The sequence below is a fragment of the Cnephaeus nilssonii genome (genome assembly GCF_951640355.1).
Source record: "Cnephaeus nilssonii genome assembly, chromosome: 3".
In the NCBI taxonomy this organism is placed as follows: domain Eukaryota; kingdom Metazoa; phylum Chordata; class Mammalia; order Chiroptera; family Vespertilionidae; genus Cnephaeus; species Cnephaeus nilssonii.
In genome coordinates, this window is record NC_137074.1 from 17327001 (window position 1) to 17353652 (window position 26652).

A 26652-nucleotide genomic window follows, 5' to 3' on the forward strand; every position below is an offset into this window, starting at 1 on the left:
CTCATATTGGCCAGGATTGCCATTTAGTTTTGTATAAGCTAACATCTATTCTAGACAAGACAAGGAAAAATTATGAAATTAATAGATATATCCCCTGCCTTCAAAAGAAAACTTATTGATAAATTATACTTATAACTATGATTACAGAGAAACTGCTACTATAGACAGTACATTGTGTGCATTTAAAACATGTTATCATTGGTTAGAAATTTTTTACTTTATCACTTCACAATAAGTAGCAGCTTTATTAAAGAAAATAAACCGAATTGCAAGAAAAAAGAAAAATAAGGACCAATAGATAACTAAATACTATGAAATCTTTAAGATAAAACTGCTTAAATGTCACATCAAGAAAATAGGTAAGGGTGAACTGAGAAGTAAAACAGAAACATGCTTCTAGTGAAAATTTCAATGCATCCCTCATGAGGAAATGGCTGTACAGTTATCATATTTAGACAAAGATACCTAAGTGGAGGCACTTCAAAAATATCCTGAAGTAATTCTGACCTTGTTTCCTTCCTGGCTTCTACCTATTTCTGATGAACTCAATGTAAATAAACATTTGCTTTTTTAAAATCAGCTTCTTCCTCTAAGATGATTCCTTCTGCTATTCTCAAATCCAAGTGTGAACCTGACCTTCTCCATCGTGAGATCAGAATAACTCCATCCACTTTCACGGGTCAAGTCAAGGCCAATTGCTGCAAGGTGGCATCCTGTGTTAAAGAGGACATCACTTGGATGTCAACCATATTTTCCACAAAGCCAAAGACATACAGCATGCTAGTATGACAAACTGGTATTTTTCAAACGTCCATATGAGTTCTTTTATGCCTGGAGGCCTTCAGGCATTGCACATCTTTAAAAATGTATTTAATTCTAGGATTAAATTATGGGGGAGGGGGGTGAAGCATTGTAGAAACTTGTCTTTCTCTTCCTGTTAGATGCAAATACATCTAATTAAGCAGAAGCACAGCAGTGGGATTTTGTAGTGTCCATTACATGTTTGAATTGTGAACAGGCCATGTATGAATTCATCTGAGAGAGCACCTTATTGCCAGCTGGTGTCAGAAATGGAATCATTATCGGGCATTGTACAGCTGTCAAAAATAATAACAAGCATCACTGACCTTGACCAAATTTGAACTAGTTATTCAAACACAAAAAATAATAGGACTGGGTATTACTGTGTTTAGGGTCTATAATGTTTTCAAACAATAAACCCGAGGAAACCTTTAAAAACGAATTGCTGATTGTTTATTACTGATACATGTCCAGATCATAAGGGTATTTCCTAGTGCGATAAATATAAATAAGATCAGTTTTCTTTAAAAAGTATTCTAGAAAATGGTACTAAGCCACTTTTCATCCAAGAACTCTTATATGGGGTTTCATTCTTTCAAGAGATGTAGTTTGTTGTAATAAAAGACAGATTTAAAGTGGAAAATAAATCCCAGTACAGGTCATAGCTCAGTCTTTCCTAGCTATAGGGTACTAATTATTTCAGTTTTGGGGGTGGAAGAGTGTGCTGTACTCTTCCTTCCAGAATTAATATGTGTATATGTGACAGAGCACTGTAAACTATTTAGCATATTAACAGTATTTATTTTATTTAAAGCAGTTGGTTATTAGCAAGTATAAGTAATACCCAGATGATAATCCAAGACTATCAATATACACCATGTAATAAATACATTCATTAGCACTTGGGGGATACACTCAACTCTACAAATAAGTCAATAGGTGAGGTGATTAGTGATATTTAAATCATTTAATATTGTTTTGTTCTACTATCCCTTTTGGCACCAGATTTACATTTTTAAAATATATAAAAAAGAAACTTGGAAGCAACCTAAGAACATAGAATGAATAAATAAATTGTGCTATCTTCATAGAAAGACATACCACATACACCACATAGCAATAGATAAGAACAACCTACTGATATATGCAACTTGGGGAAATCACGTGGAGAAAATGTTGAGTGTCATAAGCAAGACAAAAGTGCATACATGTTGTATGATTCTACTTACATGAAATAAAAATCTGGTAACCCAATGGTTGGTGATAGATATCAGTAGGGTATGAGACAGTCTTCTGGGGTGCTGGGAATTTCTATATTCTGATCTGTGATATTATGACATGTGTGTATGCATATGGTTACATGCATGCACTCATATGTAAAATGTTCATTCAGCTGTATGCATAAAAATCATGCAGATAAAGGGATACAAGATTAGAAGGAAAATCTGTATTCAAAGCCAACTCTCCAGGCACTAGTGTTACTACCATGAGCAAAAAGGCCATTTTCCCCTAAGTCTTCACTTTATTATGAATAAATATAGGAGTTAAAGAAATAACATTCAATGATCATAACTCTAAAAGCCAATGAATCAAATATCTGAGTGTTGAAAAAGGATTTTGAACCAAATTTTTCAGTGTTTAAGATATTTTGAATCATAATATTCAGCATTACATGCAACTTAATTGAAATAAAAATATATAAAATGTATTTTTATGCCCATATCCTCATTTATTTAAAGTCTTAGTGCTACCAACAGATGTTCAAAATCTAAATTTTAAAGAAGTTACCAACAATTGGTCTATAATATAATTCAAGTTTTTCTTACATAAGCATATGCTCTTAACAAATTGTGAATTTTAAAAAAAATATTTTATTGATTTTTTACAGAGAGGAAGGGAGAGGGAGAAGGATAGAGAGTTAGAAACATCGGTGAGAGAGAAACATCAATTCAGCTGCCTCCTGCACACTCCTTACTGGGGATGTACCCGCAACCAAGGTACATGCCCTTGACTGGAATTGAACCGGGGACCCTTCAGTCTGCAGTTCGATGCTCTATCCACTGGTTAGGGTCAAGTTGTGGATTTTAAAGTAAAGAGACACCCTCATCTAGTGTGAAGCATCCATTTCTGAACAGGGAAGCACTTTGGGGAGGATTCTGAGTTACTTGCTTCTGTGGAATGCCACAACATAGCACTGTTTGGGAGCATTGAATGGTTATCAGTGGCCACAGTAAAAAATCACTGTGCTTCTCCAATTCTTGCACCTTTTTGGTTATAAAAACGTATGTGTTCACAAAAAAGCTAGTGAAATTCCCTGACTGACATTTTCCCTATGTGTTATTCCACAGTTCTTAATATTGTAAGCCACTAATGTGCAAAAGAACATGACATTAGAAATGCAATTGTTCATATATTATCATTTTTTTCTGGAGGAAACTGCTTACTTATGACCCAAACTGTTTTATTAGTCACTGGCTATTGCTCAACTTAGAGCTATATTAAAAGTACACATTTCAAATATTAAAAGTCCCTGTTATACAAAAGAGTTGTATCTCCCACTGCTATGCATCGGTGGCTGACAATATTTTTAGTACTCTGTTTCTTCAATTCTTATTAAAACAAAAGAGCATTTAAGTTAGAGGGTTATATTTAACATTCCTCATATTCTCAAGGTCAAGACTATTAAATATATAGCACAACAGATAACAACATGGGCTAATGACATCAACATAATTAGCCCTAGAACTCTGGGAAAATTACTTAAGCACACCGAGCCTTCCATATGTACAATGGGGATAATTATCACCACCTCTGATGGTAATTTAAAGGATTGAGATGAGATGTATGAAGCACTCTTCACAGGATCTGAACCATTGTGCCAATGAGTGGTCATGTATAACACTCAAGGGAAGGAGTCAATCCCTTGAAAATATGTTGTAGGTAGGCTAAATGAAGGGTTCTATCAACATACTCATAACCAATGAGTCAGTTTTTTAATTACATCCAGGGTCAAATTTTTGGAATTTTTTAGTAATACTCTTAGAAAAGAAAATTCTTGTTGAAATACTAATGGATTGATTATAATAAATCTCTGAGCTTACACAGGGTAAAAGCTCTTTAATTCCCTGGCCAATGCAATCCATCATCTTCAACTTCTTCCTTTAACCATCAACACACCTTTCTGAAGGAGATTTAAAAAAAAAACTTGGCTATTAATAGCTGCAAAGAAAAGAAGTATATTCAAGACAATTTGGTCAAGAACTGGTCTTTACCTAATGGAAAAATATTAACGACTGTAACTTATCATTATTGAATATATAAGTATCTCTAAGTAAAATGCATGAATTTTTTTTTAAAGCTGATTTTCCAGAAGTATAGGTTCATGATAATTTCTTATAACCCAATACACAAAAGCAGTGTACCGGTATTCCCTATTTTTACCAATATAATAATGTATCTATATCTTATACTTAATATTTACCTTATCATTAGGAAAAGACAACATGAAAATCTCTAACTCACGAACATAGGAACAACACATGCACACACCATCTTGTGTGCATGTATATACATATACAAGTGAATAGAGTATCTACACAATTAAAAATACACTTTTATAAACCTGTTATAAATTTTGGTGTGGTTGTAATTTCCAATGCCTTAATGGTCCTGCTGTCACCTAAACAAAAATTTTCTCAGGTACTCGTAAGTATTAATCCCCTTTATCTAAATAAACCTAGTGATGATGCTTCCAATCCAATTTAAAAACCATTAAAAGGTAGCGACTTTTAAACCCATTATAATTTAGCTCATTTATGTAATATTAAGTTGGAAGAAAGCAGCTGTTCATTTGCACATCTGTAAATTACATTTAATTGGACTTTTCTCAAGTGAGAAAGGAGAAGCTCTATCTGCAATGCAATTTGTATATCTGACCACACAAATGCTAAAAAACACCTGTGCTTATAGATATAATTTCATTTTGGGTTACATAATTTCACCTCGCTATTAATCCAGAATTTTGAGCAATTTAACTACTGTAAGATTTGATCTTGAGTGGGCTTTAAGATGGAAATAAAAATGGTAAGACATTTGATTACTAAGTTATTACTTATATAAAACTAGAGGCCTGGTGCACAGATTTGTGCACCGGTGTGGTCCCTTGGCCTGGCCTGTGGGGATTGAGCTGAAACTGGCTTTCTGACATCCCCTGAGGGGTTCTGGATTGTGAGAGGGAGCAGGCCAGGATGAGGGACCCCACCAGTGCACGAACCTGTGGATCAGGCCTCTAGTCTACACGAATAAAATATGCAAATTGACCGTACCTCTGCAACACCCACCAGCCAATCAGGAGTGAGTATGTAAATTAACCCAACAAAGATGGTGGGTTACTTTGCATATGTAGGCGCAGAGCAGCTGGGGGAGAGGTAGCTGCTTGCGTGTGCGCCAGCGCCAAGCAGCCTGTGTCCCAGGGACAGGTGTCCTTGGGACCTAGGCTGCTCTGAGCCTGTAAGCCTGCATGTAGGCCTGGAGCAGCTGGGGTCTTGGAACGACCCCCGGCCACTCCAGGCCTACATGCGCAGGTGTGGAGCAGCCAGGGGAGGGGTGGGAACATCCCCGGGACCCAGGCGCTCCAAGCTGGCACGTGCGCAAGCAGCCGGGGGTGGGGCAGGAACGTCCCCCACAGCGAACAAGCAGACAGCAGGGCCCTGCTTGCCCCTGGCCATGGCAGCGAGGGGCAAGTAGTCCCCCGCAGGGCCCCCACAGAGAGCAGACACCAGGGCCCTGCTTTCCCTTGCAGCGGTGAGCCAGAGAGCAGACAGCAAGGTCCTGCTTGCCCCTGGCCCCGGTGGTGAAGGGCAAGCAGGCCCCCACAGAGAGCAGACACCAGGGCCTGCAGTGGCGTCAAGCAGGCAGGTCCGCAGAGAGCAGAGAACCACAGGGAGCAGGCCTAAGCCATCAGTAGGACATCCCCTTAGGTCTCCCAGATTGGAGAGGGTGCAGGTCGGGCTAAGGGATCCCCTGCCTTGTGCACGAATTTTGTGCACCGGGCCCCTAGTATGCATATAAGATCTTTGGTTAATCTCTTCATGCCCTCCCCGCTCCCCCTTCCCTCTGAGATTCATCAGTCTGTTCCATGTTTCCATGCCTATGGTTTCCACTCCTGTGTTGAGTGTCTGCCCCTGGTGGTCAGTGTGCATCATAGCTACTGGTCAGATGGTTGAACAGTTGGCCAGTCAGCTGGTTACTTAGGCTTTTATATATATAGATAATAGAACAAATTTCATAGGTAGACATGGATAATTCTGAAAAATATGCAAATACTATTACTATCATATTTAATAATTTGGGTATTGTAAATGAAAACAAATTCCAAATATGAGGAAGCCTAATAGCTTATATTTTATCTAAGACTTATTCATTCAATAAATCAGGTCTTTGTCTTACAGCAGGCATTTTGAACTACAGATTACCAGAGTCAATTACTACCATCTAGTAACAAAAGCAATTTCCAAATTAAATTTGTTGACATCAAAATATGTCAGTAGAAAAGTGTTATCATCCTATAAATATTCTGAATGAATTATTGTCTGTTTCATCTGCCAAAATTACAAGTCATCCTCTGTTTCTATATCCTTATCATTTCATTTTCTGAGAATTGAAAAAGTTTTAGAAGTAGCTAAGTGATACTTGAGCAGGAAAGTTCTGTGCATCAATTTTTTTCTAATGCCAATCTACTTAAATGTATCTAAAATTGGCTTTTTACCAAAAAAAAAAAAAAGGAGTCTTTATAGAATATTTATGAATGGACTCTGGGAATGGAGAGGGATAGAACATGGGATCAGGTAAATCCCACAGAACAGCAATGGCAATATACATATATTTTTCAAAAATTGCTCCACTAGCAGAAAATTGACATCTAAATCACTATGCCTCATGAGGAATATAATATAAAAATTTTAAAAGAAATGCTTTTAAAAAATAATTTGCAGATAACATCTCAAATAGAATGATGATAAAGTTAATCCCACAAGTTTAATTTCAGGACAATTTGATTCTATCATTGTTTGAATATTTAGGACACACATGTATATTGATATATACTATTTTGAATCCAAGTAGAATATTCATGTTCTACAGTTTTTAGCAACTCACCCTTTCATGCCCAGCTGTCTACTTTCTTCTGGGAAGTGCCCAGGTTTGGGGAAGAATGAAAACTAATTATCCTTGCTAAGGCTGAGTAAGCTTGGTTACTAAAATGATTTGGCCAACTGATTGAACTGACCTACCCAAAGAGAGATTTTTTTTTTTTAAAAAATAACTAAACAGGGAACACTTCCTCACCAAAGAAACTCCAATCTCATACCCTCCAGTGAGCAACAAGAATGGGTATGTTCTGCTGCAAGCTGTAAAATTTTCTGAGGTTAGGTATGGCGCTCTGAAACAAGCCTCGAAGGTTTAAATATGGAAAGGAGAGCATGGGCCTAAAACACCATAGACCATACAGACCGGTCCCAAACCATCTTTTGCCACCACTTTCTCAGCAGTTCTTAAGTGAAGATTAAATGAAGGCTGCTCTCGGAGCCGCTGTCTATCTTTCCAGACTGTTGTTTATGTATGAATAGCAAGTTGCAATTAGTTGCTATAAAAATGCACCATGTCATTAATCTCAACCTTATTTTCTATTTCAGTTTTTTCACTGAAGTCCAAAGCAAGCCCTTTTATTCCTCACTTTTATATAAACTTTCAAGAAATGCATTTGCTCCTTTAGGCATCTTAGAAAATGGTAAAGTAGCTGTTCGTCACTGGAGAAAAAAAATTTTGAAATATTTTAAAGCACGCCCTCCCCAACACATGTTGATCTCTTATGTTAATGGGAGAAAGGGAAAGGAAGGCTCATGGTACTTTTAAAGAGAGCTATTATGTAACATTTCAATGATAGCAAAGTGGAGGCAATTATGAACTTGGTAAATATTAATAGTTTTTAAAGTAAAATGATGGCATTCCAGATTTTCTATAAACTAGTATGTCTTTAAAACCAATAATAATCAAATATTTATAATAACTACACAAGCATGTCAATGACCACTAAGTTATGCTGAATATTCAGTGCTTTAAATTTTCCAAATCATCAAATTTGATATAATCCTCTATACTGATTCATACATAGACTAACTTTCAATGGGAAACTCAAAATTTTATTTAGAATAATACAGAATAAGAATAAACTTAGATCCTGCTACTATACTTTCCAGCCTACAGCTCACAAGCCAGATAACTGAGGAGTAGGCAGATACCTGAACACATAAACAAGAGATAACTCAGTTTTTTAAGAAAAATTTTGGACACCGAAATAGAAGGCCTTTTGCTGATCTTGATTTTGAGAGTATATACAGCTAGACATAAATCACCATTGTTTAAATATACAATAGGTCAGATTGCTTATAAAATAAACCCTACCATGTTTAAAAACGATATCAAATAGCAATATTTGCTTTATGATAATTTGAAAATTAAACCAATATTAAGTAAAAGAATGCAACAAGTGCAAATCAAATATGAAAAAGACTTAAAATCAGAGGACATTAATCATTTATTCAATAATAATTGTATTTCAGTCAAAGCACAACATTTAAAAATTACTTGGAATTTAATTTATAGCTACATGTTAGCCGCTTGGAAATATGACAGTTATCTCATAAAAGAACAAAGCACTGCACTTAATTCTATGAGAAACATCTTACAAATGCATTACAAATTGTAATTAATTTTTAATGTTCAAGATTTGTTGTATTAATGAAATGACAAAATACTATTATCAGCGGTTTACATGAAAGGTATCTCCTTTTGTTTTAGCGCATACTTTTCCCCAAACAACAAAGGTTCGTGTCCCACGTGCTTGTCTTATCCATTTCTGTTACTGCAAATCCATGATCATCCCACATAGGCTAATCTTTTGTGGCAGAGGTCACTGAAGTTATGCCAAAATTCAATAATTATGTTCACTCTAATGTGGCCATGCATTTATCTCAATGCTGGAATTTAAACTATTTCCAACAAAGCATTTCATTTCAGTGATGAAACGCTCATCAAAAATGCCCCATTGTAAACATTTCTCACATTTCTAAAATTGTGACTAAATTACTGCAGTTATAAAGCTTTCTTTTCAATACAGAATTAAAGTAGATACTTAATTATTTAAAGTCTCTTTTAATTAGGGGAAAGAAAGCATTTTATGTGCCTGTTGCATAATTGAAACAAACAAAAACCCTGTCACATTTAAAATGGTAAAGGCCCATAATCTAAATTGACAACTACAGAAGAATTTCACTTTTTCTGAAGAGTGAAGAAGTTTCCACACTGTAAAGTGGAATAGGTTTTAATATTTACAAAAGGGTGAGAATATGATGAATGAAGTAAATTCTTCAAGCTATTCTTCACAAAGAGAATACATTTAAGGAACATACTGATTTTTTTAAGGTAATTTTATTCAGAATATTGTTTTTAAAATGCCAATTCAATAAAGAAAATGTTTTCAGTGCTTTACATTTAGGTCTCAGGGAAAATAGCTAATAATTCTTCCAAAAGCCAACACTATTGAAATACTCAATTATAATTCATAGTTGTAACAAAAGAAAATTTCTTACCTTTTTCAGTAAAGAGTATAATGTACATTATTCTCAATACTTACTTGTTTCTACCTCAACTCAAAACTAGTTGTCAGGAATTGTCAACAATTAAGTTTCTTCTGAACTCACAAACTAACATATCTGTTTACTCTGAAAGTTCTAAATGTCCTGACATTTACTTTGCTATGGTCTCTAATTGACCACAAAATAAAAATAAAATAAAAATTTCAGTTGAAACATCATCTCTTAGTGTATTTTAGGGAAATATCTGACCTTAAAATAAGTAAAATATTTGATAAAATAATTTAAAAAAATGAAAACAGATGACAATATGCATATGGGAACTAAGATTAAAATAAAAATAGAATTCAAAAATAATTTTGTAAGCAAGAATAATGCTGAATAAGACACGCTATCTTAGTTTTCCTGCACCTGTTTGATAACAACAAATGATAAAATGTTCCAATTTTTATCCAAATTTTAAAATATCTACCTTATATGTTAACTCATTTTTTAAAAATACCAAGTATTACATTATAAGAAAATTCAACTGTGTACTCACATAGATGTATAAACTTATCCAGGTGCGTTTTGGTAAGGAGCAGATATATATTTATTTGCTCTTTCCTATTTTATAACATCTATGTATTTTAATGTTGACTGATATGATAATTTCAAACTCTCCATGTGTCAATGCAACTAATAGCAAGGTATACACAGTATCAATTCAGTTCACAGCAATACCAAAAAATATTTTATATATACACAAATTACATATATACCTAAGTTGATCTGAAGGAAATCAAGATGTATTCTCTAATGCTAAAATTTGCTTAAAGTTAATTTTCACATTTCTTTATGACCCAAGTTGGCAATGTTTTACATTGTATAATAATAGAGGGAAGATAAACATAGTGAGAAATATATAAAAAATATACCTACGAAGACAGCTTTAATTCATCCTTTCTTAAAAGAGAATAAATCAGGTTTTCATCAATATTTTAAAGGGAAATATGATTATTTTAAAATAAAAAGTAAAGTTTCAGTCTAAATTACCATTGAGAAAAATATAAGGCAAGGTAGTGTTTAGAATAGCGGTAATAAGATTTCTTAAAAATAACAACAGAGTAACCGAGATCCTATTTTTCTGCTTTTAAATACACTGCACTCTATTTTTTAATGTCTAAAGATACTGCTGAAAATGGGTGTATAAAATCTGAGGTTGTTAATATCTGATTACGATAGCATTTTATGGCAACATGTGAATTTAACTCTTAAAATACTGAAGTATAAAATAACATGTCGGCTTACATGACAAAAATCAGTTAGAGTAAAATTAACGGCTTTAAAACTTCATGTCAGTGCCTTTGAGCTTCAGAATTTCTTTCATGAAAAATCATCTTTTCATGGCAAAACAGCAATTAAATACAATTATTTAAAGTTATTTAATCATTTTTATATAGCAAACATTTCTACTAAAACATTTGTTAGAAATAATATCAAAGTGTTAATACATTTTTATAATTACATAGTAAATATTAACATTTTTTAGAATCACAAACACCATATACAAAAATCCCAAAAGAAAAATGTTAAGTTTAATTGTTCGCACAACAAAAGTTCTAGAAAACTTCATTACTTACTGTTCACAGGGTATTACTTACAGAGATTAACAGTTTTAAGAATTCATCTGTTATTTATCCTGAAGTGTTTTTAAATAACCCGTTCGTACTGTATATATCTCAATGAGATAACCATCCCTACTCTGTTCTGCTGAGAAAAACAAAAAACAAAAAAATCAGTAAATCTTCTTCTTTAAGATTGTTCTTGCTCTGACGTACTTTAGGTGACCACAAGCAGGAATTCATAATAACAAAAGCTACAGTACCAGGAACATTTTTTTAAAATTCTTGTTTCATATTTACTGTATAAAGTCATTTTGACATGCCTACACAACTGGTTGTGGCAGTTTTCAGACATGATTTCTAATAAAAAAAAAAAAAAATTGCTCCAGGTTCTTTAGAGAAAGCTTGCCGCTGGGAAGTTGATTTTGGCCAAGTGCCAAAATCATGTGCAAAAGGGCCTCATTAGGGATTCATGGCAGCCTTCAGCACTAACAAAAAATGTGACCCAACAGGCTAAATCAGTGACTAAAATTAAAAAGTAAGAGACAAAGACAACTTACTTAATATTCCTTCCAAAGCAACATTAAACTTTTTTTGGTAATTAAACCCTTGTTAGTCTAATGCAGTGTTCCTCTCTCCTCAAATGACTGTACAATTACTCTTTAAAACTTGTCAATTTCCCTTCTAAATACACTTTCTTTCTGCGGCAGCTTACAAAGATTTTGCTATATAATAAAACTCTATATCTACTGTAATGCATTCAACAGCAGAAAAGAAAATTGTAAAAATGCAGACTACAGGATTCTCTTCAGATTTAAACAAACAAAAATAAGCAAACAACAGTACCTTTTAAACTTCTACAAAAGTGAAGACGCACGCTCCAAACTCATGTAGGTTGTGAGGAATCATGCTCACTCCCCACTTTCCGCCCCCCCCCACAAAAAAAAAAGTAGATTTGATAGGTACCCTTACCTAGAAGTCTTCTGGCTTTTCTGCAGATCAAAAAGTTTCCTGCCTAAGCACACAGATATTCTTTCACGAACCATAAAGGCCCTTTTATGAATCCAACACTGTAACAGGCAGCTTTCCACACCACGTTGAGAGCCCGGTGCGTCAGCTCTCAAGATAAAATACATTGCTAATGCACAATTAGTGGGAGAGGTTGTCTATTGGAGAATACCGTAACGAAAGAAGAAGAAGAAGAAGGGGAAAAAAAAAAAAAAAGAAGGTTTCTTTCTTTCTTTTTTGAAAAAGCAAGCAAAGAGGGTGCGGTCAGATGTTAGGTTTTGCCTGAGAAAAGGGCCCTACACTGCACTAGTACCTAAATACTAGCAGAAGCTGCCTGGGAAGAGAGCCAATGGAAGGACTTTGTTTGACCCAGCTGCCAATCTCCCCTGAAGCCTGCGCCAGACTAAACACTCACACTATTTTAACTCAAATCAGGCTACAGCAGCTGTTTGCTTTCCGGCTCTGAGCTCTGCACCCACCATGGCCTGTGCAGTTCACCCAGCCAGCTCTGCTAGCTGCCTGGCTGAAATCTGCTCCGGGTTGGGATTTGTCACTGGAGAATAGATTTTTTAACCCTGTTCCTTGTGGTAAATATGGACTGTGTGTTGTTCTGCATTTAGTTCTGGTAAATTTGGGATACATTTATGATCCTTTTAAAAAAAAGGGCGATGTTTTATGTCATGGGAGGAGAATTGAGATTGGAAGGTCACAAGGATGTATATACCTCTTTGAAATTCTAGCCTAAACTCTTGTGTGTTCAAGTGAACCCTAAATTAACCCTTGTGTGTAGCAACTGCAAGGCCCCTACCATTCACTTCTAAGAACAAAGTTGGTACCCCAACTTCACCTCAACCCAAGCTCCTTCAGCCCTAGCAAGATGGAAAGTTGGCATCACAGGACCAGAGGGACTCATGTCATTGTAAAAGTTAGAACCGACTACTTTATGCTCTAGAAAGTTCCCCCAGAAGCCACACCTAAGCACACAAGTAGTTTGTTTTGTTTATATGAAAAAGTACCAAGTGGCCCAATTTACCTTTCTTAAATGTTTAGCTCATTAAGCTACTAGGCTGAGTATAAAAATCATACCCTGAATTGTAAAACATTAAATGTTGCCTGTTGATAGTCTCAAGTAAAAAGGAAACCAAAGAGAAATTAGTCAGGGGAAGTACAATTTAAATAATAATCAAATTTATCTGATGTAGCAGAGAGAAGAGATCTGGTAACTAAGATCTACTGCACACCAGATAAGAGCCAAATACTGCACATGTGGAGAAAATAAATCAGTAAGTCATTCAACATGTGGAAGAAAGAAAGAATTCCAGAGAACTGTGATAACATGGAATAACTATAACTATAAACACGTTACTCTTACTCCTGACCAAATTCCTACTTATGGACAGCGAGGGTGATGGTGAGAGAAGACGGCATCTTTTCATTTACAGGTTTTAGTTTCTACACTCGGGTAGAAAGATGTTTCTTCATTTAGTGCAAATGGCCAGTAAGACGTTTTTTGTTTTTTAACATAACTAATTTGGTTCACACTATAGTTAGAAGATGAGGAAAAAAGGTTTCTGAAATACTGGAAAAGTATATCCAGGAATTTTTTCAGAAAGTTGTTTCTTCTGCTTTAAGTAAAGAGTTTACTTTGTTTTTATTCTTGTCCCCCCCCCCCCCCCCCGGCACCCTCCAAAAATAATATGTCTGTTTTCTTATCTCAGAAACTAGAGGTCTAAATTATAAACATTGTAATCTATAATAATAAAAGTGTAATATGCTAATTAGACCAGACATCCTTCCGGACATCCTTCCGGACAACCTTCCAGACGAAGCCGGGGCTGCAAGGGAAGCTGGTGCCAGCAGCTGGGGGAAGGAAGGCCTACTCTTGCACAAACTTCATGCATCAGGCCTCTAGTTTTATAATAAATTTTGTGAACTGGGGGGGAGGGTGTGGTCCCTCAGCCCAGCCTGAGCCCTCTCGCAGTCCGGGAGCCCTCGGGGGATGTCCCACTGAGTGGGCCTAAGCCAGGCAAGCAGACATCCCTCTCACAATCTGGGACCCCTTGCTCCTTACCGCCTGCCTGCTTGCTGCTCCTTACAGCTCAGCTTGCTGCTTCTTAGCGCTGCCACGGAGGCGGGAGAGGCTCCCACCACCACCGCTGCGCTCACCAGCCATGAGCCCAGCTTCTGGATGAGCAGCGCTCCCGCTGTGGGAGCGCACTGACCAGCAGTGGGAAGCTCCTGCATTGAGCGTCTGCCCCCTGGTGGTCAGTGCATGTCATAGCAACCGGTCATTCTGCTGTTAGGTCGATTTGCTAATTAGGCTTTTATTATATGGAATTTTATTTCCTTAAATAGGTAGTGACAAAGAAGGTTATAGAGAGGTTGACCATTAGGTTTGATGGGTGCCCATAAACTGAAAGACACAATTCATGAAAAAAAATAATCATGCCAAGATAATATTGTTTGAGAGGTGAGTTATTACCCTTATTCTGAAAGTAAAACTTGTATAAACCCAAAGGCTTCTCATTGGACCTGGCTTCCTACCTAGTAGAGTAGGGTTACATGTTCAAAACTTTTAAGGAATCCAAATGCTGGGAAATGGTTTGTTATGAGCCCTTCACTTTCAACCCAAGAAAATACTCAGCACATTTCTCTGAATGATTACAATCTAACAAGCTAAGTATCACCCATGATCACACTACTACTTCTACACCTGCGGTAGCTACAAAATAGCAGTCCCATAGTCCCATAGCTACATCTCTTCCACTGCCTTCTGTATCCCTCCCTTCTCCTTAGACATCATGTGCAAAGCAGTTAGTTCACATCATGAGTATTTATGTGCTGACTTGTGTTTCCCTTCCCTCAAATCCATATTTTGAATCTCTAACTCCAAGTATCTCAGATTATGTCTGCAAATGGAGATAGAAACCTTAAAGAGATAAGTTTGTTAAATGAGGTTGTTAGGGCAGGGCCTAATCCAGTCTGGCTAGTGCCCTTACAGAGAGATCAGGATAGAGATACGCACAGAGACAAGATCATATGAAGACACAGGGGAGAAGAAGACCATATATGGCCAAGGAGAGAAGTTTAGAAGAAACCAACCATGTCCACACATTGTTGGTGAACTTCTAACTGCCTGAAATTTGTTTTTTTAAGCCTGTGGTATGGTATGGCAGCCTGAGCAAATTAATACAATGTCTCAATACAAAAGAGTGCAAAATTATCTTATTTTGGAATACAATTTGTTTCTACACTCAGGTTTTTAGTTTATCTAAGAAAGCATGTTATTTATGAAGTATATATTATTCACATTTTCCAGAAATAAGAAAAAATATATGACAGACTTTTACATAAAAATCATACAAGGTGTTAAAATCGAGGGAAAATATAACACAGTTGCCACACTTCCATGGTACTACTTATTTTCATACTGTGAGCAGGAATACTGTACTTACATCATCGTATAACATATAATAAAATTGTATGTGCACAATGAATATGCATATTTTGAGAAAGAATTATGAAATAAATAAGTGTCTAGCTTTTCCTTTAGGACAAAAATACAATGGTATGGTCCGGGCCAGGTTGCTCAGTTGGTTAGAGTGTCATCCTGATGTGCTAAGGTTGTGGTTTGATCCCTGGTTAGGGCACAACCAAATAAATGCATAAGTAAGTGGAACAACAAATTGATGTTTCTCTCTCCCTTCTTCTCTCTCTCTTTCTCTCTCTCTCTCTTTTAAAAATCAATAAAAAATAGAATTCATTTAAAAATGGTATGTAAATTCTTGATTTTGCAAGACAGTTTGATACATGGACCATTTACAATCAAGTTTTGGCACTAGATAAATTTTTATATCAAAAGTTGGAAACAAAAAGGTTAGTTAAATAGTTGTAAGGGGTGAGCTCAAATAATATTTACAAAGAGAAGAGACTCTAAAAGAAGAAGGAAAAAATGTGACTTTCAAGAAGTCTAGATAAATGTAAATGAAATGAGACTGAAGGTAATCAAAGATAAAACAAGTTGAAGTATTAATTAGAATATCCCTGAGATAAACCACATTTACCCAGATAATTAAGGGATGGACACTTCACTTACATGAAGTTGGAGGCAGCAAGATAATGAAGTGAAATAGATTAAAGTAGGAATACCTTTGCTGTTGTGGTACCGCAGCAGCAAAGATGGGCCCCAAGACTCCCACTCTGCTGTACACTTGAATACATATTTCAAGCAGAAATTAGGTGGAAGCTGTGAATATGATGAGGTAGTTCTGTTGATTAAGTTATAAATCTATACATAAGAGTCAGTGAGATCTCCATATAAATTTACTGGAGTCAGGAGGAAGAAGCCAATAGTAAACTATCGTAATACACCTGAACAAAAGAGGTAAGCAAAAGGTATTGAAATTACCACTGCAATGAGATATTGTTTTACCTACCAACAACTCCCACCGACTGACATGGGGATGTAAGAATTCATTCATCTTTGATTCACCCATCCTCTCAAAAATTATATTTAACTAGAGGCCCGGTGCATGAAATTCGTGCACTGGGGCGGGTGTCCTTCAGCCCAACCTGCACCCTCTCCAATCTGGGACCCCTCGGGGGATGTCCGACTGCCTGTTTAGGCCCGATCCTTGTGGGATCGGGCCTAAACAGGCAGTCGGACATCCCTTTCACAATCCAGGACTGCTGGCTCCTAACTGCTTGCCTGCCTGCCTGATTGCCCCTAATCACTTCTGCCTGCCAGCCTGATCACTTCCTAACCACTCCCTTGCCAGCTCAATCATCCCCAACTGCCCTCCCCTGACAACCCGGTCACCCCCCAAATGCCCTCCCCTGCATATTCCCTCTTTATTAGATAGGGTTTTTTCTTTAACATATTGGATAGCCCTAACTGGTTTGGCTCAGTGGAAGGAGTGTCAGCCTGTGGATTCAAGGGTCCCAGGTTCGATTCTGGTCAAGGGTATGTACCTTTGTTGGGGGCACAGACCCAGTGGGGAGTGTGCAGGAGGCAGCTGATCGATGTTTCTCTCTCATAGATGTTTCTAGCTCTCTATCCCTTTCCCTTCCTCTCTAAAAAAATCAATAAAATATATTTTTTTTTAAAAGAAACATTTAACCCTTTGCACTCGCTTGCTTTTTTCTCAATTCCTTTATTCTACTCGGGATTTAATTTTTTAAATACCCCAGATTTTACAAAGCACGGCAATAGAATAAAAAACTGGAGTTTCTTTTCCTACAAACTTATTTATTTGGATTTTTTTTATATTTCAAGTTTTTGATGCATTCAAAGAGTATAAAAAGAGCTGCTACCGATGCTAACCATGTTGAGTCACACAGTACATCCGAGTGCAAAAGGTTAAGATTCCTTCATATCTGCCTGGCTTGTGTGACTCAGTGGTTGAGATCCCAGGCTGCCGCCGCTGGGAGGGGGATCGCGCCCCTCCCAGGCTGAGGCCCCAGACCAGGCTGCTGCCTCTGGGAGGGGGATTGCGCCGTGAGGGTGCACGCCCCTCCCAGGCTGAGACCCCAGGCTGCCACTGCTGGGATGGGATCTCGCCATGGGGAGTGAATTTGTTTTTGTTTTTTATAAGGGGTCAGGAGGGCCTCTGGGCAGCATTCCGCCAGGCCACTTACTCTGCCGGCTCTCAGCAGTAGCCCTCCCTGAGACTGGGGGACTCCAGCAGGGCTGAGAGGACTGGGCGTCACCATCTTGTGGCTATGGGCGCTGCCATTTTGTCGCGGAGTGATGGTTAATTTGCATATTACTCTTTTATTAGATAGGATGTGAACTTTATGTGGGACACTGGATTAAGTGTTGTGTGGGATAAAACAAACAAAAATGAAAATACAGCCCCTGACTTCATGTTTCTGACAGTCTAGTAAACAAACTAAAAGTCAACTAGCCAATTTTAGAGAATGGCATTGTGTTTGTTGAACGCTTCAGAAAGCTGAGTGGTACTTCTGGTGGTTTTGTAAATGTGATAGAATGTTATGACAATATTGAGAATCATCACCTAGTCCAGTAATTAAAGTAAGGAAACTAGGAAGGGTGGAGAACTTTTCCAAGTTGATGAAGAACATCTATACAAACCTACAGTTAAACATATTCAGTGATGAATAATGAGATGCTTTCCCCCTAGGAAAACAAACAAGGCAAGGATGTCCCTAATTACCACTCATATTCAACATCAGACAGAAAGTCCTAGCTAGTACCATAAGACATGAAATGAATATAAAAGTATAAATTTTAGAAAAAGAAAATGTAAAACTATTTCTTTTCATTGATGATAGGATCATTTATACAGGAAAGTTCCAAAGAATTTTTTTAAAAAAAAGCAGCTACAGCAAGGTTTTATGAATGCCAATTCCCAGTTAGGAGATGTATAAGTCCTGGGGTTCTAGTGCACTGCATTGTGATTATAGGAAACACTGTTGTATTGTACACATGAAAATTGTGAGCAGAGTAGATTTTAACTCTTCTCACCACACAAAAATGATAATGATGTGATGTGATGGAGGTGTTAGCTAACACTACAGTGGTAATTATATTGCAATATATAAGTATATCAAACCAACCTATTGTACACATCAAATTTACACAACATTATGACAACATATCACAGTAGCACTAATAAAATATTAAAACTTTTCTTTTAAATCTAATTGCTTTCCTCTCTACCAGAAATTACAAAATTAGAATTTGAAATTTTAAAATATCACATAATAGTATCCAAAGATTAAATACTTAGGTATAAATTTAACAAAATATATACAATAGTAATACCAAAATTGAACACCACCAAAATAACTTATGGCCAAAGCTGGGAACAATTAGAACAGCAAAATGAACCAAGTCATATTAGATTTTTTAACCCAAAGTACAAAACTAGTAGATACTGATATGAATTAATGACTTAAGCAACTTGGTGAGAATAGACAAATATTCCATGCAGAACAATTCAAAATTTTTCCAAATCTATATATTCCATTCTGAAGGAAGTAAAGCATATCTGTTCATTCCCTAGGTGTGGGCTGAGCATAGTGACTTCCTTCCAAAGAGCACACTTTTAAGACAGAAAAAAGAAAAAGAATAAATTTAGAGTGGAAAGAGCTGCCAAACATTTTCACAAGACAGATGATCAAGGTTAACATCAGCATTGATAAGTTGTTTCGGTGATGTTCACCTTTGATATTGTGTGATAGGAATGGCAATTTACTTTTGAGGCCTTCTTCCTAAAAATGCATTACTCCAATCTAAGCATAACAAGAGCATGAGACAAATTCCTATTGAGAAATATTCTAACAAAAAGATTGACCAGTAAACCTCACAAATGTCAAGGTCATTAGAAAAAAAGTTAAGTCCAAGAAACTGTCACAATCAAGAATATCCTAAGGAGACATGACTATTAATATAATGTTGTATCCTGGATGGGATCCTGGAACAACAACAACAATAACAAAAGATATTAGAGGGAAAAATTAAGAAAATATGAGGAAAGTATGGATTTCATTTTGTAATGATGTATTGAATGTGCTTGACTAATTGTGACAAATACAGGGTGGGGCAAAAGTAGATATACAATTGTTTGTATGAAAAATAATTAAATAATTAAATAAATAATACTACAAAAAACTCATACTCATAACTGTAAACCCACTTTTTTCCCCAACCTATATATCATACTAATGAGAAACTGGGTGTAAGGCACACAGAAAATCTTTGTACCACCTTTGCAATAATTCTGTAAATATAAACTTCTTATAAAATTAGTTTATGAAAATATGCACTACAAAAATAATTTAAATAGAAAAAAATGATCAAACATTTCATGGGTATGTTACTCAATATTTTCTTAAGTGTAGAAGTAATATTCTGAAAGCAATTCCTGAAAAATATGTATTGAAGTAATAAAACTACTCCTCGGTTTCCATGACACTAATACCCCTAGATTGTTTTCTTCTAATTTTTCTTCTAAAATTATCTAATTGTGTTTTCAATCTTTAAATGTAGGTGTTACTCAAGATTTCCTCTTTAGCTTCTTTTCTTTCCTTTTGCACTCTAATCAGGAATATAATTGCGTCTTGTAAAAATGTTAACCTCCAAATCTTCAGCACAGATACCTCTAGAGTGTTCCAGATCCCACTTTTTAAATGCCCATAGTCACCCCATCTTTATTCCTAAACTTAAATTTATTACTTATCCTCTAACCTGCCCCTACTATGTTTAGCCACTGACCAACCAATCTTGCATGCCAGATCACTGAAGTCAGAAGAGATCTCAAGATATTCCAGTGATTTCCAAGTAAAACACTGGTACAAGTAGAAAAACATGAAATACAAAGACGTAATTGAAGAAAAATGTTGTCAACAACAGAAAAAAAAAAGTAAGACTTTAGTGGGCAGATAAAGTAGATTTATATTGGTACAGAAAAGACCAAGAGAAAAAACATGAATGAGAAATTGATCAACAATAGAAAAAATATAAGTGCAAAGATAAATTCATAAAGTTCCTGAAGTAACAAAAAATGAAGGATATCAAAGATAGAATAGAACAGAAATTTCTCAAGCTTAATGCCAAATTAAATTATTCACCATGTGCTTGGAAAATGGATGGAGGAAAATGCAGATCTAGATCACTCCAGCAAAGAAAAAGTTATAATTACAATTTTAAAGAACAAATCAAATCATAGGACTATTAAAAGGGAGGGAGGGAGGGAGGGAGGGAGGGAGGGAGGGAGGGAGGGAGGGAGGGAAGGAGAGAGAGAGAGAGAGAGAGAGAGAGAGAGAGAGAGAGAGAGAGAGAGTTTATCCACATAGGAATAAAAATGAGCAGTCACATTATTTCTCTACAATATGAAAAAATAACAATATCTATATAACACTGGGGTAAATTAGTTTTTAAATAAAAAGATTTAGGTCCAATCATAGAGATCCCAGAGGAAATATGATTGCCTTAAACCAATAAAATTAGGTGAATATCAGGCATAAGTCAATCAATGCACTTCATTGCTTCAACCACAGATACTGCTTTAGAATAGTCTGGACCACATGACCTTAATTGATCTCGTCTCTCATTTATAAATGAGGCATGTATAAATGGTAGTCATCTTTCTGTAACTATGAAGAACAAAGCTTTGGCTATGAAACTGTATCACAGCAGACAAAGAAGATAAAGATGTTAACTAGCACCTTGCTGAGATTTTTAAAACACAGATTTAATCTTACCCTGCCTAGGACTGGTTCAGTGATGTGAACCAGTATATTTCCTTACTGTTTAAGCCACATTGAGTTTATTTTTGTTTTACAGAAAATGGAAAGTACAGGATGGGGCAAAGCAGGTTTACTTTTGCTCATATGGAAAGTAATATAATAACTAATAAATAATAATAAAACAATGAAATGTTTCTTGTATTCACAACTGTAAATCTACTTTTGCCCCACATGTATTATAGCCAAGAGAACATCATGAAACAGATTCTCCTCTAGAGTCTAGGGGTCCTCAAACTTTTTAAACAGGGGGCCAGTTCACTGTCCCTCAGAACGTTGGAGGGCCGGACTATAGTTTTAAAAAAACTATGAACAAATTCCTATGCACACTGCACATATCTTATTTTGAAGTAAAAAAACAAAATGGCAAAAACACCCGCATGTGGCCCGCGGGCCGTAGTTTGAGGACGCCTGCTAGACCCTCCAGAAGGAACCAAAGCTGTGACCACTTGATTTTTGGCTTCTGGCCACTAGAACCGAGGGAGAATATTTCTGTTCTTTTAAAACATCTGATTTTTAGTAATTTTTAATGGTAGCCCTAGAAATCTAACATATTATTATTGTCTCCTTTAAATAGAGGGAGCACTGAGGTTTGGAAAGGTTTAATATTACTCAAGTAATGGAATCAGAGGATTAAATTCAAACTATCTGACCACCGGAGCCTATGCTCCTAATCACTGGGTAATACTCATTGATCACTCCTTCTATAATGGGCATCTATTCTATCAATGATCTTTGTAGTATAATTACTATGTAACTCTCTAATAATATATATTGTAAATTATCCATATTGTACCATCAATGCATGCAACTAGGTTTACTCTCATGTGTTCTCTCCCCAGTTTGGGCACACCTTTCCTTCCAGAACTTTCCTTGGCTATCTTCTATTTGGAGATAGCATAGGTGTCAACCCTGGCAGAAAAGCTTTCTGGACTGTTTCCTGACCAAAATCTAGTTTAGCATTTTTTCTGTGCCTTGCCATAGTGCAATACATGCTTTTAAATAACATAAAATATACTGTAATTTGCTTTTCTTCATTTCCCAAGATGTTATGAAGAATGGACTTCCTTTTTCTTATCCTCAGTAACCTACACAGTCCTTGGGGCTGAATGAGCACTGCTAAGTGATATGAATTACTTAATGACAAATTTTTGATGGGATTATTTAATTTTAAATAAAGCAGAAGTCTCGAATTACAAAAAATATCAATGTTTATAGATCCATTTAAAAGAACTAATTTGAAGTTTATGGAATAAATACAAATTCAAGTACAAGAAGAAACTAAATTCTAGAAAACAATGTTTTTGAGTCATTTCATACTCTCATTAACAGACTTGAAGGTAATAGGATAAGTGAATAACTTAACACTCCATTTAAGTGATTTTCTTACTTGGAATATTTGTTCCTTTATCACAGTCTAAGTATATGTTTGTCATCTGGTTTATCCCTATGTTAAGTTTTTTGTGGGGGTTGAATTGTATCCCCAAGATGACTTATTCAGGTTATAACTCCTGGTACCTATGAATGTGACCTTATTTGGAGTTGGGGTCATTGCAGAAGTAATTAAAATCAGGTCATACTGGAATAGGTTGGGTCCATAAAGCAGTATGACTAGTGTCCTTCTACGAAGAGAAGCGACTTAGAGACGGACACTGAGAAGGATGACAGCCATGTGAAGACTCAAACACACAAGGACAGCACCAGGTGACAAGGGAGGCAGAGATTGGAGCGACGCCTGTACAAACTAAGGAGCACCAAGGCTCGCTGGCAGCCACCAGAAGCTAACAGAAAGGCATGGGGCAACGTTCAGAGGGCACATAGCCTGCCGATACCTTGATCCGACTTCTAGCCTCCAGATCCCTGTGAGCATACATTTCCGTTAAAGCCACCCACATGGCCATACGTTATTGTGGCAGCCCTGGGGAATTAATACGAGTTTTTAAATTCTTGAATATAAACACAATTTTATCATGGTCTCCCCCCCTTTCATTCCAAAGCACCTGCTTTGAGTTCGTGGAACTTTAACGTCTGAAATGTTTATGCTTTGGCATCCAAAACAAAGTAATCCTGGTAATATGAACGGAATTTGATATCCCGCTGCACTGTATGTATTCTAAGAAGAACTTGTTTTGTGTGTGAAAACATGAAGGGAGAGATGCCATGTACTGAAATGGAATGTAGATCTCTGGGAAAAAAAAGGCATTGGTGGCAAACAGACTTGCCCTTTCATCTGGCCAGACCTTTCACCACGGCATTCCCCACGCCACAAAACATATCACATTTCAGATTTAGAACCTTCAGAAGTCTGAAATGCTCAATAGTGGGAGGGGAAAGCCTGTGATAGCTCTGATGTATCCATTCCAAACTTCACCAGGCCCAGCTGAAACGTGCCGTGTGGAATGCTGATGAGGATCTAGGGTTAAAACCTCAAGTCTGCTGAAAACTCGATTAATACCACATTAGCCCTCTGCAGCCAAGGTTTAAAATATAACAGGTTTTAGTTTATAAGCAAAACCAGCAGGACATTAAACTGGACAGATAATGCAGGTCTAAACTCATAAACTTTAGCTGTCCTCTCGGAGAATGTGGACCCTCTAATCTCACACATAGCATCCCTGTGATTAAATGTAAGGAGAGCAGATATCAAGAATGTGCACTGCCGCTGGGGACCTTAGCTGAAGCGCAAAAAAGTAGGCTGTTTGTCTTGGGAAACTTCTCACCTCTTGGTAAACTCTCCTAGTCAGCCCTCAGGCATCCAAGTCCTCAAGCGGCCCTCTGGCTGTCCTGGGTCTCCTTGCCCACTGAATGCCCACAGCCCCTCCTCCTGGAAATGCAAGCCTGCGCTTCAAAATCAAACTTCCTGTCAGTTCTACTTTAAAAAAAAAATGTATTTCGCACCCTTATGTTCCTTGCAGTTCCACTTTTCAATCAAAACTCCAGTTTCCTCTGGCATGTTGATTTTGGCAGGCTCTTAGCTAAACTCGAATCTGATAATTTGATTCAGTTAATTCAAAGTAAATTGTAAATGGCTAACTTTCTGAGGGAAGCTGAGTTCTTAACAATTTAATTTGTAGAATATCCAAGGGAGAGGTATTGAACTGTACAATTTCTGAGTGCCCTTTGTTTATACTCAATTTTCTTCCCTTGACTCCTTGACCTCCTTCCTTCCTTCCTTCCTTCCTTCCTTCCTTCCTTCCTTCCTTCCTTCCTTCCTTCCTTCCTTCCTTCCTTCCTTCCCTCTCTCCCTCTGTCCTTCTTATCTTTCATTCCTTTCTCTCCTCTCTTCTCCCCTCTCCCTCTCCCTCTCCCTCTCCCTCTCCCTCTCCCTCTCCCTCTCCCCCTCCCCCTCCCCCTCCCCCCCTCCCCCCTCTCCCTCTCCATAATGGTCACTCCCTTTTTGTTTGGTTAAATACCCATAAATTGGCTTCTAGATAGGAATTAAACTAAGGCAATCCCTGTCTTTCCCAATGTAAATGCAACTTCCTCATTCACCAATGTTGGCAATACCTCTACTGTTAATATTCTCCTCAATGGTGACTTTTTAGATCTGTGATGAGAAAAAAATTATTCAACTAAGATTATATTTTTCATTTCTTTAAATTATTAAAGATAGTAATTTAAAATGTGAATATTGTATTTGGAAGCATCACAATGAGCTACTTCTTTTATTATTAGTTTTTGTTATTCAAATACTTAAACTGTCACAAATAGCTACTATTGATCAAACTGTCTTTCCCAGAAATGTTAGGCATTTTTTATAAGAATTTATTGATATTTGCATCAGGTCATCAATGCAGAGCACACCAACATACATCACATACTTATTATTACTAATTATTTCTTCAAATTAGTATTAATAAGAAGCACCATGGTTAAGATATTTCTACAAACAATCAAAACAATTTACATGTTTTCATGCTTTTCTGTGCCAGATGCTATTCTATTTTGCATATAACAATTGATTTAATCCTCCAAACAGTATTATGGGTTGTGCACTTTTATATGGAACACTAAGGCTTAGAGTATTTCAAGAACTTGCTCAGGATCATACAGTAAGTAAACTGTATTTAAAAATCACTGCATGAAAAAAAATTTAAAAAAATAAAAAATAAATAAATAAAAATCACTGCATGACTACATAGAAGTGTATGGGTCAACTACTCCTCCCGGATATATACATATTCATGTTCTTTTCTACAAAATAAATCATATATTAATATTAATACTATTTCAAGTTTAGTCCCCAATGGAAGGCATGGGACCAGTAAGTGGGAAATGGATTGTCATACATGGAAAACATATCAATTTTTGAAGGTATCTTAGATTGACCTGGAAGAATTCTGGTGAAAGAGTCATTGTAGTCAGGAAAAGCAATAAGAAGTAGCATTTTGTTCAGATCACTTCCTCTAAGGGATGGCCCAGAGTAATAGAAGGGGCACTCAAGTCAGGCTTTGGCAAGTTTACAAATAACACCTCTGGTGGGAAAATGGTGAACCAACAAGATAAAGACAGATGGGAAGTAATGTCTCCAGAAATCCTAACCAGATGGGAGAGAAAATGAGTAATTCCTAATAACTATAAAATAGGAAGAGAAAAATGCAATAGATTCTTAAGAAATACAGCTTTATTCAATATAAGAATATAGACCCAACTTTATTATTTCATTTATTTCTATTGAATAAATTGGTTGGGACTTTTTAATAAATATTTCTAAGCCAAATATCACCAAGTAGCAGGCTGTGTGAGGGAAACATTTGGATAGTAGTTTAATAAATATCATAGCTAATTATTTTAAATTATAATAGTAATGCCTTCTTAATGTTAAAAATATAATAATATAGAATTGTGTAAAACATATAAAAATACCTTTCTTTCCTATTTGTCATTGTGTTCCTTGATATAACTAGTAACCCAGGTGTGTTTTCAAGACAGTTTCACCACAAGAATATATACTAACTAGTCTTGTTTTTGTAAAACAAATAGACTTAAGTTATATTTCTGTGTATATGTAAATATTGCTGCAATGTAAGATTAAAGTACTTTTTTCTATAAGGTATCTTATAGCATATTATACTATAACTTAATTCATATTTCCTTCAAAAATATAACATGGGAAACTTCACAAGTCAGAACATAAAATCCTACCATAGATTTCTTAAAAAGTTACTTAATATTCCATATTATGGTGTCTTATAAGTCATTTAACTATCCCATAATATTTTTTTGTCTTTTTCCCAAGCTAGATTTTCACACATTTATATATATATTACCCTATGTACTTAGAGACCTAAGTTCCAACTCAAACAGTGTTCAATCAT

At 36.2% G+C, this 26652-nt stretch overlaps 1 protein-coding gene across 12 annotated transcripts in view; it reads right to left on the reverse strand.

The window, feature by feature from the left end:
* LOC307094044 (uncharacterized protein) overlaps positions 1-26652 on the reverse strand; it is a 322974-nt gene that overhangs the window by 134326 nt on the left and 161996 nt on the right. The window contains exons 1-2 of one of the 12 annotated variants that reach the window (XR_013813031.1): positions 12029-12836; positions 11096-11201 (exon numbers count right to left, since the gene is read on the reverse strand). The exons of 9 other annotated variants lie outside the window; for them this stretch is intronic. The gene's annotated coding sequence lies outside the window, so the exon portion shown is untranslated. 2 more of the 12 variants (XR_013813030.1, XR_013813032.1) reach the window with 2 other exon arrangements.